This window comes from Pristiophorus japonicus, chromosome 9 (assembly GCF_044704955.1).
Source record: "Pristiophorus japonicus isolate sPriJap1 chromosome 9, sPriJap1.hap1, whole genome shotgun sequence".
NCBI classification, from domain to species: domain Eukaryota; kingdom Metazoa; phylum Chordata; class Chondrichthyes; family Pristiophoridae; genus Pristiophorus; species Pristiophorus japonicus.
The window spans coordinates 94948088-94968311 of NC_091985.1; the positions used below are offsets into that span (position 1 = coordinate 94948088).

Sequence of the window (20224 nt, forward strand, 5' to 3'; positions counted from 1 at the left end):
GCCTCCATTATTCCCTTGATTATTGCCCACCCCACCATGAAGTTATTATTTGGGGGCCTATAAACTACGCCCACCAGTGACTTTTTCCCCTTACTATCTCTAATCTCCACCTACAATGATACAACATTTTGTTCATTAGAGCCAATATCGTCTCTCACAACTGCCTTGATAGATATCATCCTTTATTAACAGAGCTACCCCACCTCCTTTCCCTTCTTGTCTATCTTTCTGAATCGTCAGGTACCCCTGTATGTTTAATTCCCAGTCTTGGCCACCCTGCAACCACGTTTCTGTAATGGCCACCAAATCATACCCATTTGTAATGATTTGTGCCGTCAACCCATTTACTTTATTTCAAATGCTGCATGCGTTTAGGTAGAGTGTTGTAATACTTGTTTTTAAACCATGATTTTTAGTTTTGACCCCTCCTGCAGCCCCTTTACATTCAGTGGCCCTTTTTGTTTTTTGCCTGGGTTTCTCTGCCCTCCACTTTTACTCATCTCCTTTCTGTCTTTTGCTTTTGTCTCCTTTTTGTTTCCCTCTGTCTCCCTGCATTGGTTCCCATCCCCCTGTCATATTAGTTTAACTCCTCCCCAACAGCACTAGCAAACACTCCCGCTAGGACATTGATTCCGGTCCTGCCTAGGTGCAGACCGTCCGGTTTGTACTGGTCCCACCTCCCCCAGAACCGGTTCCAATGCCCCAGGAATTTGAATCCCTCCCTGCTGCACCACTGCTCAAGCCACGTATTCATCTGAGCTATCCTGCGATTCCTACTCTGACTAGCACGTGGCACTAGTAGCAATCCTGAGATTACTACTTTTGAGGTCCTACTTTTTAATTTAGCTCCTAGCTCCTTAAATTCATCTCGTAGGACCTCATCCTTTTTTTACCTATATTGTTGGTACCAATGTGCACCACTACAACTGGCTGTTCACCCTCCCTTTTCAGAATGTCCTGCACCCACTCCGAGACATCCTTGACCCTTGCACCAGGGAGGCAACATACCATCCTGGAGTCTCGGTTGCGGCCGCAGAAAAGCCTCTCTATTCCCCTTACAATCGAATCCCCTATCAATGGTTTGCATCTGCCGCTGCAATAATCATCAGCTGGGCCAAGAGTTTGGAGTGGAGCGCCAAGGGAAATGTTGCATGTCTTTTTTAGGGCGCGTGACCGGCTGAGCAAGGGAAAATCCTGTGCTAAACAGCCAGCCTCTGAGCGCCATGGCAGAGGCCTGGGGGAAAAAAAAACTTGAAAAAATCCCACCAAAAACATTCCCAATCCATAGATCACACCACCACAACATAAATCGCAAAAAACATTTTTTTTAAAACAATTACAATTTCCTCAGGTTGGCATTATTACCTCACTGCAGCCGCTACAGCTTGGAATGCCTACTTTCACAGGCGTTGCCACCAGGGCGCACTACGGAGTGCTAAGGGTTGGGCAGCAACCAAAAATTGAGCCAGTGTTGCAACCAGGGGCGTTGCACACCGGCTCGCACTTTCGGGCGGTAATGCTCCACGCCCCATCGATACCGGCACCAAATGTCCCGGCAGGTTGCTGGAAGCCGGCCGCCCAGGCGTTAAGAGGGGCAGCAGAAGACTAAAAATCCAGCCCGGGAGGTCCCCCACAGAAATTCAGGGCTATGGTTCAGATTTTTGCTGAACTACATTAGCATACATCACATATCTGCAGTGTTTACGGGCTTCATTTTAATGAGAAGCAGCTGAAAACTTCATATAACTGAATTAGCAGTTGTTAGGGCATTAATTTTACTTTCCTGTTTCACTGCAGTAATATACATTCTTTTATTATTTGACTGAATGCCGAGAACAAATTTATATCCCCTGCTGTGAATTTTATGTAGGCTGCTGAATTTCACGTGACTTTAGTTTCTCAAACTTCCTTCTATTCTGCGGTATTGACCACCTGTTTATTGTTGCTAGATATTTTTGCCTGCAACAGAAGTTGTACTTCCTCAAATACAAATGCAGCAAAGAAGCAGGAAAAGGAACATAGGAACAGGAGTAGGCCATTTAGCCGCTCGAGTCTGTTGCACATTTCAATGAGATCATCGCTGATCTGTGACCTAACTCCATATACCCGCTTTTGCCCCATATCCCTTAATACCTTTGCTTAACAAAAATCTAGCAATCCCAGATATAAAATTAACAATTGATCTCGCACCAACTGCCATTTACAGTAGCGAGTTCCAAAATTCTACCACCCTTTGCATGCAGAGGTATTTCCTAACCACACCTCAAAGCTCTGGCCCTAGTGCTTAGGTTATGCCCCTCCAGTCCTGGACTTCCCTACTAGTGGAAATAGTTTCTCTCTATCTACCAAATCAATTCTCCTTAACATCTTGAAAACTTCAATCAACTCACCCCTTAACCATTTAAATTCCAGGGAATACACCCCTAGTTTGTCCAATCTGTCTTTATAATTTAACCCTTGGAGTCCAGGTATAATTCTGGCAAATCTACGCTGCACTCCCTTCAAGGCCAGTATGCCACACCTAAGATGTGCCCAGAATGGAACGCAGTACTCCAGGTGTGATCTAACCAGGGCTTTCTATTGCTGTAACATAACCTTTAACCTCTTGTATTCTAGTCTTCCAGATAAAAAGGCCAGCATTCCAATAGCATTTTTGATTATTTTCTGTACCTGTCCATGATATTTTAACAATCTATGCACATGGACCCTTAAGTCTCTTTGTACCTCCATTGTTTCTAGCTTTTCACTACTTAGAAAGTACCCTGTTCTATCCTTTTTAGGTCCAAAGTGGATGCCCTCACACTTACCTACATTGAAATCCATTTGCCAACTTTTTGCCCATTCACCTATTAATATCACTTTGCAGTTTTAGGCTTCCATCTACTCTGCATATACTCTGGCTGTACTAATGCAGCTTGTGTGTATGAAGTAGATAAAAAATGGATCGTCCATGGCTCTGTATGATACCATATCAATGTAATGAATGTATCTGACTATATAATACCAGTTGTACGCATGTCTACAGATGAGTGCAGAACCAAATTCAGAATTCAACATCATCCAAATTGGGCCCCTGTGGTTGCTTCATCAAATACTCCAATTTCTTTACTCAATGTTTGCACAACAAACCTTTTGTTCTAACATGGGGAGTGGAATCCACTGTCCCTTTAGAACATCCTTTCCGACCTCCGGGCTCCCGTTCCACGCCAACCTCTGGGCCTCCTGCTCCTCGTTGACCTCTGGGCCTTCCGCAGCTGAGTGCGTTACTCCCCTGCACCCCGCTGATTTCAGATTCGGCTCCAAACTGTGTTTCCGACCGCTACCCGCTCGCAGCCCTCGTCTGGGCAGGTAAGTGATTGGCTGGTTGATTGATAAGTATCTCTTTTTCTCTTTTATAACAGAAGTCTAATTAGAGGGATAGCAGGGCAGCTCAGTCCTGTGGAATGCATGTCCTGTGGCATGTGGAAAGTCCTGGATGCTTCACGAAGCCTAGACAACCATGTGTGCAGGAGGTGTCTCCAGCTTCAACTACTTGAACTCTACGTTGTGGAGCTTGAGCAGCGGCTGGAGTCACTAGAACATTTCAGGAAGTGGTCACCCCACAGTTTAAAAGCATGCAGGTAGAGGGGAAGTTGGTGAACACCAGACGGAGGAAGAATGTTAGGCAGGTAGTGCAGGAGTCCCCCCACCGAGTCCATTTCGCTTTCCAACCGCTATTCTCTTCTGAACACCGGTGAGGGCAATAATGCCTCTGGGGAATGCAGCCAGAGCCAAGTCCACAGTGGCTCAGCTGCACAGTGGGGAGGGATAAAGAATAAAAGAGCTTTAGTGGTAGGGGATTCAATAGTTAGGGGAATAGAGCGGCGTTTCTGCAGCTGTAGACATGATTCCAGGATGGTATGGTGCCTCCCTAGTGCCAGAGTCAAGGATATCACAGAGTGCACGCAGGGCATTCTGGGGGGAGAGGGTGAACAGTCAGAAGTCGTGGTCCATATAGGGACCAATGACATAGGTAAAAGGAGGGATGAGGTCCTGCAGGCAAAATTCAGGGAGCGAGGAGAATAATTAAAGGATAGGACCTCAAAGATAGTAATCTCTGGGATGCTACCGGTGCCATGTGCTAATGAGTAAAAGGATAGTGAGGATTAACGCGTGGCTGGAGAGTTGGCGCAGGAGGGAGGGCTTTAAATTCCTGAGGCATTGGGACCAATTTTGGGGGAGATGGGACCTGTACAAACCGGACAGGTTGCACCTCAACAGTGCGGGACCAATATCCTCGCAGGGAGTTTTGCTAGTGCTATTGACGGGAGTTTAAATTAGCTTGGCAGGGAGATGGGAACCTGAGAACAAATTCAATAGGGAAGGAAGTAAAGCTGAAATTGGAAAACAAGAATGTAGAAGGTGAATCTGTAAGACAGAGGAAACAAGAGTTAGTAAGTAGTAATCAAGGAGGTTTTCCTGTGCTAAATGGCATAAACTTCAATGCAAGGAGTATAGCAAACAAGGCAGATGAGCTGAGAGCACAGGTAGACACTTGGGAGTATGACATTGTAGACATTACAGAGACATGGCTGAAAGAGGGGCAGATTTGGCAGTTCAATATTCCTGGTTGCAGAATTTTTAGACAGGACAGAGAGGGGGGTAAAAAGGTGGGGGGGGGTCGCGGTATTGATCAAAGAAACTATTACAGCTGTGAGCAGGGATGATATGTTAGAGGGATCAACAAATGAGGCCACATGGGTCGAACTGAAAAATAAAAAAGGCCGATCACACCGCCGGGTGTGTATTATAAACCCCCAAACAGTGGGAGGGATATAGAAGAGCAAATATGTAGGCACATTGCTGTGAAGTCCAAAAACGATAGGGCATTTCAACTATCCTAATATTGATTGGGACAAATCTAGTGTGAAGGGTATAGAGGGTGCAGAATTCCTAAAATGCATTCAAGAGAACTTTTTTAGTCAGTATGTAACAAGCCCAACACGGGAGGGGGCGGCTCTGGATATAGTTTTGGGGAATGAAGCTGGGCAGGTGGAAGGGGTATCAGTGGGAGAGCAATGACCATAATTCAGTCAGATTCAAGGTAGTTATGGATAAGGACAAGGATAGGCATGGAATAAAAGTCCCAAATTGGGGAAAAGCCAACTTTGCTAAGCTTAACGCCCATTTAACCGCTGAAATGACGGATAATGCCCATATAGCGGCCATTTTGGCACAAAATGGAAACTGACGGGCTTTTTTAGGGGACTTATCGCTGAGTGTTATTTTCCCAATGGGCTTAACGCTAAGAAAAAATATCACTGCTCGCCCACTTTTTTGGGGCGGAATCAGCAGAATGGGCGAATTCAACACCCATAATATCGCCTAGCATTCCTTTCTGCACGTAATTAATGCCGAGATTCAATATTAACGCCCGCCCACTGTTTTTTGTCGTAAAGAGTATATTTACCCATACTAGCAGCGATGGTGATCGCCCATCTTCAATTTCACCACTTCACACACATATCGCCCACAATATCACTAGCTCAAAAAACTGCCCACGAAAAGTGGAACTAACCGAAACGAACGCCAGCGGTGTGGCTGGCATTTGTTCAATCCCACTCTTACGTAAGGAACTGATATCAGAAAGATTTGACTGAAAGAGCTGACACACTGCTGTGTGTGTGCAGCTCAGACATCAATGGTGCCCATCACCTTGGTGCCAGTTAAAGTTTATGTTGATTGATGTTAAGTTGTATTTAACCCTTTCATGGTAAGGAATCACCAGTGTGTAACAGTCCAGCTATCTGAGACAATGCGCAACAAGGTTATGTTCAATAACAAAAGTTTAATACCAACATTGATCTGAAATCATAAATATCACAGCCAATAACACCCAACGCCCGCCCACACCCTACTTTTTCTGCCATTGACATAAATCACATGTTCAACATGTCCAGCAACACAGAATACAAAGGCAAAGCAGGAGCGTGGTCCCCAGCCCCCATACATTGCAACAAATTGCATCCACTCAGATGGAGATATAACACAGCCATCACCTGTGGACATGTACCTCACTTTACATTCCCCCTCTCCTTCTTCTCCCCACCTCAACCCCTTCCTCTCCTCACTCCATGGCGCCTGGCCGAGGAGCTCCTCAGGCGATGCCTCACTGTGGGGGATGAAGGCAGATGCGTTGGTTGGATGGATACGGGAGCGGGGGCTGCCGAGGGGGCAACATTCTCTGATGCAGAAGCAGGATCTTGGTCCTTGTTCTCATCTGTCGTTTGCAATGGTGCTGCGGAACCTAGGGGTGCAATGCCATGCTCGGGACCACTGAGAGGCCTGTGGCTGCAGTGTTCCTGGCTATCGCATCCAGGGACTCCGCCATGCGCAGAATGTACCCGGTCATGGTGGCCAGCTGTCAGGATATGCCCTCCAATGCATTGATGAGCTAGTCAGCAATGTCTACAGTCCTCCTGGACAACTGTACCATCTCTCCGCTGTCATGTCGCGCTTGTGGAACAGATGTGCTGCATCCACGAGGCCTCTGCGGGGTCGGTGCCATCCTGGGGACAAATAGGGTGCCCTGTGGAGAGGTGCTTGGGGCCGGTACCTCCAGAGTGGAGGTGGGAATGACCGGAGGACCACTAGATAGCCTTGGGGTAGAATGGTTTCTGGAGCGTGGCGATGCAGGTTCTTCGAAGTCCACGCTCTTATCCGTCGAGAACAGACCCAGCAGATTGAAGGGCGACAATCAGAGCTCCTCAGCACCAGATGTAGTAGGATCGTCCGCTAACTCCTGCCCCGCGCCCCCATCTTCTGGCCTCTGTGGCCTTGCCTGGGGCCGCGCTGCTGGCTGAGCTGCAAAACACAAATGAGGGTATTAGAGGAGAAGGGGGTGCTAGGGTCACAAGGTGAGTCCAGCACTACACATAGCAAAAGCACCACCGCTCTCAAAATCATCACAGACATCAAATTTAATGACAATCAACAAATTGTGTATTGCAATGATTTTCATTGGGCCAGTATTATTTCTATGACGCTTTTAGAAATCATCCATCATATATGATTGTTCGGATATGAGTTGGTGTGGCATCTATTGACTTTACATCATGCAGTGGTTAAGCTTTACTCACGTGGCGTCACTTTAGGGTCTGCAGATGCATCCGTGACTGTCCGGGTGTGCTTCCCCACTAGTGCGAGCACCCGCTCCTCCACCTCTGTGATGTCGCTGGGGACTGGTGGCCCCCCACCCTTTCACCTCTGCATGGACCTCATCGTCGATAGCTTCTTCTGTAAAAAGTGACAGGATGACATGGCATGAGATTATTGTGTGATATCATTGCTAGGTACTGTCACAGAGACTGATACAACACATAACCGACAGATGTAATCATGATTATTATGATTATTCTCATTCTTTACCTGAAGACGTACACCATGACTGCAGGCTTTGAGTAAAACATTCCTGGTAAAAGTGCAAGACCTCACATTTGCTGATAGTCACTCATGACTGTTACAAATCAAATTATATAAATACATAAGTACATGTAAATCAATGTAATACTTACTCTTGCAGATCCCACAAGGTTGTTCCATCGTTTGCGGCATTGGTTGCCCTCACACATCTCGTTGGTCGCCGACGAGGCCACCTCTGCTATCTCGGTCCATATCCTCTGGTAGGCCTTTGGGGTGGGCTTCTCATGCATTCTCTGTGTCAAATCACCCCAGCGTAACTCGACCTCCTGCAGGAGGGAGGCATTTGTCTCATCCGCGAACCTCCTGGCTCTTTTGCGGCCTCCAATGTGCTCCTCTCCCACTCACTGCTCTCTCCAGCATCAGTCTCCACAGCGTGCTGTGATGCCTCCTCCTCTCCCTTCATTATAGAGCAAATTTGGTCAAATATGTGGCTGGTAACAGCTACTTTTTGTTTGCCTACTTGCTGTGAAGCTCTAAAGTCTCCCTCCTTCCTCCCAAAGCAGCCACACCACACCCAGCCACGCCGTCAGTCCCTCTGAGCTCCCTCTCTCTCTGTCTCCTCTTCTGCACATGTCACGGTGACCCTTGACCTCCAGAAGCGTGGGAATCGAGCGTTGCCATGCCTTTGCTAAGGACGGTCACACTTTCCAGCAGAAGGGCAAAAAAATTTAACGCTACCGCCTATTTTATATCGCTCGCGGTAATGCCCATTTTCAAAAATGTAAACTAGGTGTTTTGAGAATTGGCGAGAAGTCGGCGATCTGAAAACCCTTTTTTAACACCCACGCTGGAAATATCGTCCATTTTTGGGCGATAAGCACAAAAGTGAAGGTTCTCGCCCCATGAGAGTAATCTGTGTGTGGAGGTGGAAGATGTTGGTATGGTTCTCAATGAATATTTTGCTCTGTTTTTACAAAGGAAAGGGGCAATGCAGATACTGCTGTCGAGGAGGAATGTGAAATTCTGGATGAAATAAACATAGTGAGAGATGAGGTATTAAGGGGTTTCACAACTTTGAAGGTGGCTAAGTCCCCAGGCCCGGATAAAATGTATTCCAGGCTGTTGAGCGAAGTAAAAGAGTAAATAGCAGAGGCTTTGACCATCTTTTTCCAGTCCTCTTTGGATTCAGGCATAGTGCCAGAGGACTGGAGAACTGCTAATGTGGTACCCTTGTTTAAGAAGGGAGAAAGGGACAGGCCAAATAATTACAGGCCTATCAGCCTAACCTCAGTGGTGGGAAAATTATTGGAAAGATCCTGAAGGACAGGATAAATCTACATTTAGAAAGGCGTGGATAAATCAGGGACCATCAGCAGGGATTTGTTAAGGGAAGATCGTGTTTGACTAACCTGATTGAATTTTTCGAGGAGGTAACCAGGAGGGCCAGTGAGGGTAGTGCATACGATGTAGTGTATATGGACTTTAGCAATGCTTTTGATAAGGTCCCACATGGCAGACTGGTCACGAAGGTAAAAGCCCATGGGATCCAGGGCAAAGTGGCAAGTTGGATTCAAAATTGGCTTAGAGGTAGAAAGAAAAGCATAATGGTTGATGGGTGCTTTTGTGACTGGAAGAATATTTCCAGTGGGGTTCCGCAGGGCTCAGTACTGGGTCCCTTGCTTTTTGTGGTATACATCAATGATCTAGATTTGGATATAGTGGGTATGATTAAGAAGTTTGCAGATGACACTAAAATTGGCTGTGTGGTTAATAATGAAGAGGAAAGTCATGAACTGCAGGAGGATATCAATCTACTGGTCAGATGGGCAGAACAATGGCAAATGAAATTTAATTCGGAGAAGTGAGAGGTAATACGCTTGAGGAGGGCTAATAAGGAAAGGGTGTACACATTAATGGCCATTTAGAAGTGTAGATGAACAAAGGGATGTTGGAGTGCTTGTCCACAGATCCCTGAAAGTAGTAGGCCAGGTGGATAAGGTGGTTAAGAAGGCATATGGAATGCTTGCCTTTATTGGCCGAGGCACAGAATACAAGAGCAGGAAAGTTATACTTAAATTGTATAAGATCTGCTGCCCAGAGGTCCTGGGGAACATGCCTTACCAGTGGCTGTCAAAGTCACCACCGTCCTCAACTTCTTCGCCTCAAGATCCTTCCAGGGATCTGCAGCAGACATTTGTGGGATCTCGCAGTCGGCTGCCCACAGATGCATCACCCGGGTGACTGACTGTTGCCATGTTTCACAAGTCAGTCAACTATGTCAACTTTGCCACTGATGAAGCCAGTGTTACTGAGCGGGTGCTCGGCTTTGTGGCTCTGCCTGACTTCCCACAGGTGCAGGGTGTCATCGACTGCACACATGTGGCCATGAAGGCGCCCCATCATCATCCAGGAGTGTTTGTGAAGTGCAGGGCTTCCACTCCTTCACTGTGCAGCTCGTCTGCAACCATAAAAAGATAATCATGCATGTGTGCGCCAGATTCCTTGACAGTTGTCATGACTCTTTCAGCTGCACCAGTCCACCCTCTCTCAATTCTTTGCACCTTCAAACAGACTTACCAGCTGGCTGCTAGGAGACAAGGGCGATCCACTGAAGTCATGGCTCATGACACCCATGAGGATGCCAAGTACTGAGGCCAAGGAGCATTATAATGAGAGCTACGTGTCCAGCAGATGTATTATAGAGCAAGCAATAGGCATGCTGAAAATGCACTTCAGGTGGCTGGAGCAGTCCTCAGTGTGCGCCAACCAGGGTCTTCAGAATCATCATCATTTCCTGCGCGCTGCACAACATAGCGCAGCAGTGAGGATTGGAGCTGCTGGAGGAGCAAGGTGCACAGCACACAGCATCTTCAGAGGAGGAGGAGGAGGAGGAGGTGGAATTCGAGGAGGAGGACAAAACTGAGGTGGAGATGCCCGAGCTGCCCAGGCTGCCCCAGCATGGCCAGATTTACATAACTTGCTCCAATGCACCCATATGGCTGCCACATGCTGTACCATATTCCACCGCCTCCCCCCCTCGCCCCCCCCGCCACAACAACACCATAAATCAGCCCTACAATGACCAAGCATTCCAAGAACCCCCAATGCTTCAGGTTGAGTAATGTCTCACCATTCATTCCAAGTGACAAAGCCACTTCCAAATTAATAGGCAAAAATGGACAAGACCAGAAAGTGGTGCAAAGAAATATATTTATATGTGTCATCAAAATAACTGAAGTTTACCATGAACATCTTCAGTCATCCATGTGTATCCACTTGTGCATCTACTTTTGTCTCATTTTTATTTTCCGAGTGCTTCTACGATGTGCAATCCCTGTGGCTTTATCAGAGGTGCAGGCAGGCTGTTCACTTCCCCACTGGAACTGGATAGACACTTTTTGGCGGAAATCCTCTGGGTTTTGGAGCCTGCGAGGGCCCTGCAAAAGATTGCTCCTTCTGCAACTGTACAGGGGCAGGCTCAACCATCGGGATCTGAGGCAGCATGTGGAGCTCTGACTGAGGGGGAGGCAACGGGGGAGAAGTGGGAGGGCTTTGAGCAGAGCCTCCACTTCAATCCCTCTCATGGGCCACCTGCACTTCCCTGCTAGCAAGGAGCTGGAGAGCACCTTGCTGCACAGCCATGGGGTGACTTAAGCTCAAGTCTACGTTTATATCCCTCCTAGAGAGGAGGTCTATGTTTGCCATCTGTTGTCCATAGCAAGCATGTGCTCATGTATTGCATTTGTTGCTCCACACAGATGGCTATCCTTTCCATGGAACAGCATATCATCACCATCGCCTGTGACATAGTGGTGCTCATGTTGGTAATGGACTCCTCCATTCTAAGAACATAAGAAATAATAGCAGGAGTAGGCCATCTGGCCCCTCGAGCCTGCTCCGCCATTTAATAAGATCATGGCTGATCTGATCATGGACTCAGCTCCACTTCCCTGCCAGCTCCCCATAACCCTTTGTTCCTTTATCAAAAATCTGTCTATCTCCACCTTAAATATATTCAATGACCCAGCCTCCACAACTCTCTGGGGCAGAGAATTCCATTGATTTACAACCCTCTGAGAGCAGAAATTCCTCATCTCAGTTTTAAATGGGTGGCCCCTTACTCTGAGAGTATGTCCCCTCGTTTTAGTTTCCCCAATGTGGAAACATCCTCTCTGCATCCACCTTGTCGAGCCCCCTCGTTATCTTTAATGTTTCGATAAGATCACCTCTCATTCTTCTCAACTCCAATGTGTATGGGCCTAACCTACTCAACCTATCTTCATAAGTCAACCTCCTCATCTCCAGAATCAACCCAGTGAACCTTCTCTGAATAGCCTCCAATGTAAGTATCCTTCCTTAAATACGGAGACCAAAACTGTACGCAGTACTCTAGGTGTGGCCTCACCAATACCCTGTACAGTTGTAGCAGGACTTCTCTGCTTTTATACTCTATCACCTTTGCAATAAAGGCCGACATTCCATTTGCCTTCCTGTTTACTTGCTGTAACTGTAATCTAACTTTTTGTGTTTCATGCACAAGGACCTATAGGTCCCTCTGTACCAATAGCACTTTGCAATTTTTCTCCATTTCAATTATAATTTTCTTTTCTATTTTTTCTGCCAAAGGGTATAATCTCACATTTTCCCACATTATACTCCATCTGCCAAATCTTTGCCCACTCACTTAGCCTGTCTATAATCCTTTGCAGATATTTTGTGTCTTCATCACAATTTGCTTTCCCATCTTTGTATCATCATTCTCTGCACATTTGCAGATATCGCAGCTGCAAAAGCTGCCAGAGCCTCATGCAATTGTTGTTGCCCCTCCAAGATCACCCTTTTTCTCGATGGCCCCTGAGGCTCAGCTTCTGTATGCAGCTCAGCAGAGCTTGGAGCATCCTGCGCTCTCCGTCGAGGAGTCTCCACTGCCTCCCTGTCAACATCATCTGCTCTTACTCACTTATGAAGTGTGAGACACCAGGTGACAACGCTACTCTATCTCGCAAAGGACCCACCGAGGTGTGTGTATCTGCTGGTTGCGCTTGGGTCTGCTGACGGTGCATCCTCAGAGGCTTGAGGTTCCTCTGAGGAGTCGTCTTCCTCGTGCACTGGGCAGTGGCAGAGGTGGGGCACATGATGGACCTGTGGGAGAGTAAAGAGATAATTTAGAAGTGTAATATTAAGAATGGGTAATGTTATCATTATGCACATGATGAAAATTCACTGGCTGCTGACATCAGTCATCATATACAATCATAGAAATTTACAGCACGGAAGGAGGTCATTCCAGTCCATCGTGTCGTGCCGGTCGATAACGAGCTATCCAGCCTAACTCCACTTTGCAGCTCTTGGTCTGTAGCCTTGTAGGTTACGACACTTCAAATGCACATCAAAGCACTTTTTAAATGTGGTGAGGGTTTCTGCCTCTACCACCCTTTCACGCACTGAGTTCCAGACCCCCACCACCCTATGGGTGAAATAATTTGCCCCCAAATCCCCTCTAAACCTCTTACCAATTACTTTAAATCTATGTCCCCTGGTTGTTGGCCCCCCCTGCTAAGGGAAATAGGTCTTTCCTATCCACTTTACATAGGCCCCTCATAATTTTATACAACTCAATAAGGTCTTCCCTCAGCCTCCTTTGTTCCAAAGAAAACAAACCTAGCCTATCCAATCTTTCCTCATAGCTAAAATCCTCCAGTCCAGGCAACATCCTTGTAAATCTTCTCTGTATCCTCTCTAGTGCAATCACATCTTTCCTGTAATGTGGGGACTAGAACTGCAAGCAGTAGTCTAGCTGTTGTCTAACGGATGTTTTATACAGTTCGAACATAGCCTTAATGCTCTTATATTCTATGCCTCGGCTAATAAAGGCAAGTATTCTGTATGCCTTCTTAACCACCTTATCTACCTGGCTTTTTACTTTCAGGGATCTGGGGACCTGCACTTCAAGGTCCTTTTGTTCCTCTACACTTTTCAGTGTCCTAACATTTATTGTGTATTCCCTTGCCTTGTTAGCCCTCCCCAAATACATTACCTCCGGATTGAATTCCATTTGCCACTGTTCTGCCCACCTGACCAGTTCATTGACACCTTCCTGCAATCTACAGCTTTCTTCTTCATTATCAACCACACAGCCAATTTTTATATCAGCTTCAAACTTCTTAATCGTAACCCATACATTCAAGTCTAAATCATTGATGTATACCACAAAAAGCAAGGGACCCAGTACTGAGCCCTGCAGAACCCCACTGGAAACTGTCTTCCAGTCACAAAAACACCCATCAACCATTACCCTTTGCTTCCTGCCTCCGAGCCAATTTTGGAACCAACTTGCCACTTTGCCTTGGATCCCATGGGCTTTTACTTTCTGAGTGACTGCTGCATGTCATGTGGCTTAATAACTGTAATTCTGTCACCAGGTTGCTGGGATGCCCCCTCTCTCCATCTCCCACCGTCGGCAGCTCTGCAAACCCCAGTATCTCCAAGGCCCCTTCCTCTGCTGGCGTTAGTTGGGTGACGATTGGAGGGCCACCTCCAGTTCTCTGTCTCTCCCATGTGTTCTGGGCTCTTTTCTCCTGCAAGGAGGGAAAGAGGAGAATTTTTAGTGAGAGTGATGGTTTGAGTGTAAGGAATGAATGGGTTACATCTATAAAAGATGACTATGAGGGAGTTGGGTGCCAATGCCAAATGGCCTCCTTCTGTGGTAAAACTTGCTATGATTGCATTCGGATGGGGGTGAGTGTTAGAGTTGGTTAGTCAGATGGGGAATATGAGTATGTAGATGGAGAGAGAGGGATGGGTGGAGGTGCAAGATATATTGGTGTGAGAAATGATGTGCAGGAGTAGGCTTGGGAAAGCAGACTGATGGGGATGTGGTGACAGGCACATCAGGATGAGGGTGAGTGTGGCATTGCACTCACCTTTCCTGACCTCATGAGATCATTGAATTGTTTCCTGCACTGGATCCACGCCCTCCTGCCACCTCCTTGCTGCTGATCTCCTCTGCTATATCCAACCAGGCCTTTTTGGTGTCTGTGGGAGGTCTCTTGCACCTCTCTGCAGGGAACATGACCTCCCTGTGTACTCTCACTGCCTGCACCAGAGTATGCAGGGTTGCATCACTAAATCTGGGTGCAGCTTTTGTACATCCATCTTTTAACGTTTGGGACAGTACTCAGACGTTTGTAACTGACCTTGATCTCTCCTACAGCAACCTTCAAATGAGTTGTGTGCAAGACTGCTTTAAATATCGGCACTGGAAATGACTCATCAATGATATCATCAGACTCGTTCCATTTAATTGGGCCGGAAAATGCGCATGGCTTCTTTAAGTGGGGCCATTAAGTTAAAGTCACCCTGAAGAATGCGCTGAGCAGAACATCACATTCCCGACCTGCTTCGTGGCCCACACGCACCCGACCCGACTCCATTGTCCTGGAGTGATGGCGCCATGGAGCGATTTGAAACAAGGATGAAAACAAGCGTTCAGCAACTTTTCTTTTCTTCTCCAGTTTTGCTGCTTACATACCAGAATTTCTGAATGGGAAATAACCGCCAACAGGCAATAATAATATAGCTTGAAGATGATTTGCACCTCGCATCAGCTTTACTTATCACCTTAAGCACTTTGTTCATAAACGTTTGCACCATGAGGAGAATATGAGCCCAGGTCATGTTGTTCGTATATAAATTCAAGTTGCTGTTGTTATTATCATTTATGTCCTACTCATGAAACAAATCTGACTACAGATTGCATTTTTTCCTCCCATATGTTCCTCAGAGCATTGAAGGATACAAAGCTTGTGCCACATGTTAGTGCCACAGGAGTTGGTGCTAAAGTGCTGTTGACAGCTGCAACAACAATTGATCCCAGTCCCAGCTCCACATGCCATATTGGTGCTGCCGGTAATCTCGATCACCAGGGAGCTCGCCATGATGGAGATTGCGCCCTCAGTGAGTGTGCAATGCTCACTGGAGGCCCGATTGCCCAACTTCATTTTAGCCAATGTACTTACCAGCTGGAGAAAGCAACGACAGCATCAGGTGGCGTTCAGCATCAGGAAGCTGGCTCCAGTTATACTATTTAAAGGGATCCACACCGATCGCTCGCACCTGTCTGGGATTTGCAGTTTGAGTGGCTCAGTGCTACTTCCTGCTACTGGAAGAGTTTTCCTTAGTTATTTCAAGGTTCTTTGGTAGTTGGGAGTGTTCTTGCAAGTACAAAACTCCTTCATTATTTTTGAAAGGCTTCAAAGTACAACACTTGCTAAAAATCACTTGCTCCCTTTATGTGCAGTTGGTGTGCGACCACGGACAGCGAATCCTCAATCTCAATGTCCGCTATCCTGGCAGCAGCCATGATACCTACATCCTGCGCCAGACCAGTGTGCCAGCACTCTTCCAGCCATCACATCAAGCTCGCGGCTGGCTGCTCGGAGACAAGGGCTATCTGCTCTCCACCTGGCTCATGACTTCCCTCTGAAACCCCAACTCATATAATGAGAGCCATGCTGCCACCAGGCACGTCATCGAGCAGACTTATTGAAGTAACGGTTCCACTGCCTTGACCACTCAGGAGGAGCCCTTCAGTACTCAGCTGAGCGGGTGTCCCATTGCATGGTGGTCCGCTGCATGCTCCACAACTTGGTCATCATGAGCGCACAGCCCTTGCCAGCAGGGATTGCAGTACCATCTCAGGAGGATAACGAGGAGGAGGAGAAGGAACAGGAGGGAGGGAGGGAGGAGGCAACGAGACAATCGGCCTTCCGGACGGGCGTTTGTGACCAGCTCATCAGATTGTGATTCGAATTAATGAAACCCCAGATCTCCGTTGCTCACCGCAACCCCATCATATCATCCCTATCTCACACCATATTACAATGTCCTCTTGGGTACAAAGGTGAAATGAGAGTAACACAAAATATTCCCAACACCATTAAAAATAAACATATCACATATCATACGAATTCTAATAACTAATGACCCTTGTGCCCGCCATAGTTGATATCATTGTGTGCAAGGTATGAGATGCGGGTGTGAGTGTTGCTAGGTAGAGATTGCTGGTGGGTGAGTGCTGCGGGTGTGGTGCATTGAGCAGTATGTGAAACTTTTGGTACAAATTCTGGTATGTAGCATTTGTTGAAGCCTTCACTGACCCTGATCACCTATGTGAGCTCGTTAAACTTCCTCCTACACTGTGTGTGGGACCTGGGGACCACAGTGCTGCCCGTGACATGGTGTACCACCTCCCTCCACATTGTCCGGCAGACTTGTGGCGAGGGCCTCTGCCAGTTGGAACAGGGCCGCCCGCCTTCTCTCCATCGCTAAAACTAATGGCTCCAAAATTCCTCAGAAAACTTTTGGGCTCTCTCCCTTAGGCGGCGATATGCCACTAGCATTTGTAAATAAGCACTTCTTCTCTTTGTCCTTCTTATGGTTGTTGAGGCAGCTGCACACCTAACAATGCTGAGAATAAGGTGCTGTAGCATCAATGGACCTCCGCTTTAAATACTCAATAAAGCCTGTGGCAATCATTACTTGCCTTTAGACTGCACCCTGGTTCACCTTTTCAGTGTAATGCCAATGAGCTTGGGTTTTTAGACAAGAATCATGACTACAAATTTTGCGTCTAGTCTAGTTGATTTTCAACTGGCGCTACTTAACCATTTTTAGTCTAAACACTGCCCATTCTTTGGCTATGACGAATTTCTAGCCCTGGTGTTTATTGATTCTGGTGAGGTTCACGTTTGTTCTATTTAGGTTGTTTTCTGTATTTAAGCAAATGTAAACATTATAATTCAAGTGAATTTTTTAAACAAAATTATGCCACCCCTACCACTGGACTGCCTGATTCAGGCGTAAAAATAAAACAGGGAAGATGGCTCAAATGTGGCAAACAAGGGAAATTAGTGATAGTGTTAAATCCAAGGAAGAGGCATATAAATTGGCCAGAAAAAGCAGCAAACCTGAGGACTGGGAGAAATGTAGAATTCAGCAGAGGAGGACTAAGGGTTTAATTAGGAGGGGGAAAATAGAATATGAGAGTAAGCTTGCAGGGAACATAAAAACTGACTGCAAAAGCTTCTATAGATATGTGAAGAGAAAAAGATTGGTAAAGACTAATGTCGGTCCCTTGCAGTCAGAATCAGGAGAATTTATAATGGGGAACAAAGAAATGGTAGACCAATTGAACAAATACTTTGGTTCTGTCTTCACTAAGGAAGACACAAATAACCTCCCGAAAATACTAGGGGACTGAGGGTCTAGCGCGAAGAAGAACTGAGGGAAATCCTTTTTGTCAGGAAATGATGTTAGGGAAATTGATGGGATTGAAGGCCAATAAATCCCCAGGGCCTGAAAGTTTGCATCCCAGAGTACTTAAGGAAGTGGCCCTAGAAATAGTGGATGGATTGCTGGTCATTTTCCAACATTCCATGGACTCTGGATCAGTTCCGATGGATTGGAAGGTAGCTAATGTAACCCCGCTTTTTAAAAAAGGAGGGAGAGAGAAAACAGGGAATTATAGACCGGTTAGCCTGACATCAATAGTGGGGAAAATGTTGGAGTCAATTATTAAAGATGTAATAGCAGCGCATTTGGAAAACAGTGACAGGATCGGTTCAAGTCAGCATGGATTTATAAAAGGGAACTCACGCTTGACAAATCTTCTAGAATTTTTTGAGGATGTAACTAGTTGAGTGGATGAGGGAGAACCAGTGGATGTGTGTATTTGGACTTTCAAAAGGCTTTTGACAAGGTCCTACACAAGAGATTAGTGTGCAAAATTAAGACACATGGTATTGGGGGTAATGTATTGACGTGGATAGAGAACTGGTTGGCAGACAGGAAGTAAAGAGTGGGAATAAACGGGTCCTTTTCAGAATGGCAGGCAGTGACTAGTGGGGTACCGCAAGGTTCAGTGCTGGGACCCCAGCTATTTACAATATATATTAATGTTTTTGACAAAGGAATTGAATGTAATATTTCCAAGTTTGCAGATGACACTAAGCTGGGTGGCAGTGTGAGCTGTGAGGGGGATGCTAGGAGGCTGCAGGGTAACTTGAACAGGTTAGGTGAGTGGACAAATGCATGGCAGATGCAGTATAATGCGGATAAGTGTGAGGTTATCCACTTTGGTGGCAAAAACAGGAAGGCATATTATTATTTGAATGGTGACAGATTAGTAAAAGGAAAGGTGCAATGAGACCTGGGTGTCATGGTACATCAGTCATTGAAAGTCGGCATGCAGGTATAGCAGGCAGTTAAGAAAGCAAATGGCATGTTGGCCTTCATAGCAAGAGGATTTGAATATAGGAGCAGGGAGGTCTTGCTGCAGTTGTACAGGGCCTTGGTGAAATCACACCTTAGGTATTGTGTGCATTTTTGGTCTCCTAATCTGAGGAAGGACATTTTTGCTATTGAGGGAGTGCAGCGAAGGTTCCCAGGATGGCAGGACTGACATATGATGAAAGACTGGATCGACTAGGCTTATATTCAATGGAATTTAGATGAATGAGCGGGGATCTCATAGAAGCATATACAATTCTGACGGAATTGGACAGGTTAGATGCAGGAAAAATGTTCTCGATGTTGGGGAAGTCCAGAACCAGGGGTCACAGTCTAAAGATAAGTGGTAAGCCATTTAGGACCAAGATGAGGAGAATCTTTTTCACCCAGAGAATTGTGAACCTGTGGAATTCTCTACCACCAGAAAGTTGTTGAGTCCAGTTCGTTGGATATATTCAAAAGTGAGTTAGATGTGGCCCTGATGGCTAAAGGGATCAGGGGGTATGGAGAGAAGTCAGGAGTGGTGTACTGAAGTTGCATGATCAGCCATGATCGTATTGAATGGTGGTGCAGGCTCGAAGGGCTGAATGGCCTGCTCCTGCACCGATTTTCTATGTTTCTATGTTACTAAGACAAATTATGCCATTCCTATCACTACATTGTCAGATCCAGGAGCACTGAGGTGATTTATGCCACCCCTACCACCAAGCTGCCTGAAATGAGTTAACTCAGCACAGACAGGAGAATCAAGGCTGTGGTTCTGTTCCTTCTGCATTGCACATCAATGCAGGAATGTCATTGGGAAGCCAGCTGCATTGCACTGGGAGTACATTGCCTATTTCAAGTCGATATTGTTGCCAACACCATATCAAGTTGATATTGTTCCCAACACTATATCAAGTAGATATGATTGACAGCAGCCTTTCTGTAAACAATCTTACATTGAACTCCAATGCCCTGCATTGATCAGCCACTAATTGTGATGTCTGATTCCTGCCTTTTCCTATAGCCGCTACTTTTCATATGGCATCTACCTCCCGACTGACTGAGTCCATATTAGTGCTAATATGCATGTGACTCGGGTTGCTTTCACGTTACTCAAGCTTAGCTGCTTGACATGTTGCCATGACAACATCAGCCACTGATCGCATGAAAAGTCTCTGAGGATCAGAGCCTGAGTGTCAGTGTCTGGAGACTCCTGTCATATCTATTTATCTGTGGAGTCCTGGTGATATAAGGACCTCCTGCAGAGCATTGCACATGGTCAGGAGCCTGGGGCTATAATTGCTGAATTGCTGCTGTGCTTTTGTCTGCCAGATGGAATGTAGTCTGAGAACTGTAAATATTTACAGGCACAATTCAGAAGGTTTACCGTTTGTATGGTGAGGATGACTACTAATTGATGGAAGTTTTGGAGAAAGCAGAAAATTGTGGTTGATTTGAGTTGTTTAGTGAGGTGGATCTTGCATTTTGCAAAGGATGAACATAAGAACATAAGAAGTAATGCTCTTCTGTTTCATGCGAAATGTTTTTT

The 20224-nt window shown here is 46.2% G+C and overlaps 1 protein-coding gene across 1 annotated transcript in view; it reads left to right on the plus strand.

Annotated features, from left to right (window-relative positions):
- ccdc85a (coiled-coil domain containing 85A) overlaps positions 1-20224 on the plus strand; it is a 1034329-nt gene that overhangs the window by 487178 nt on the left and 526927 nt on the right. The window lies entirely within an intron of this gene.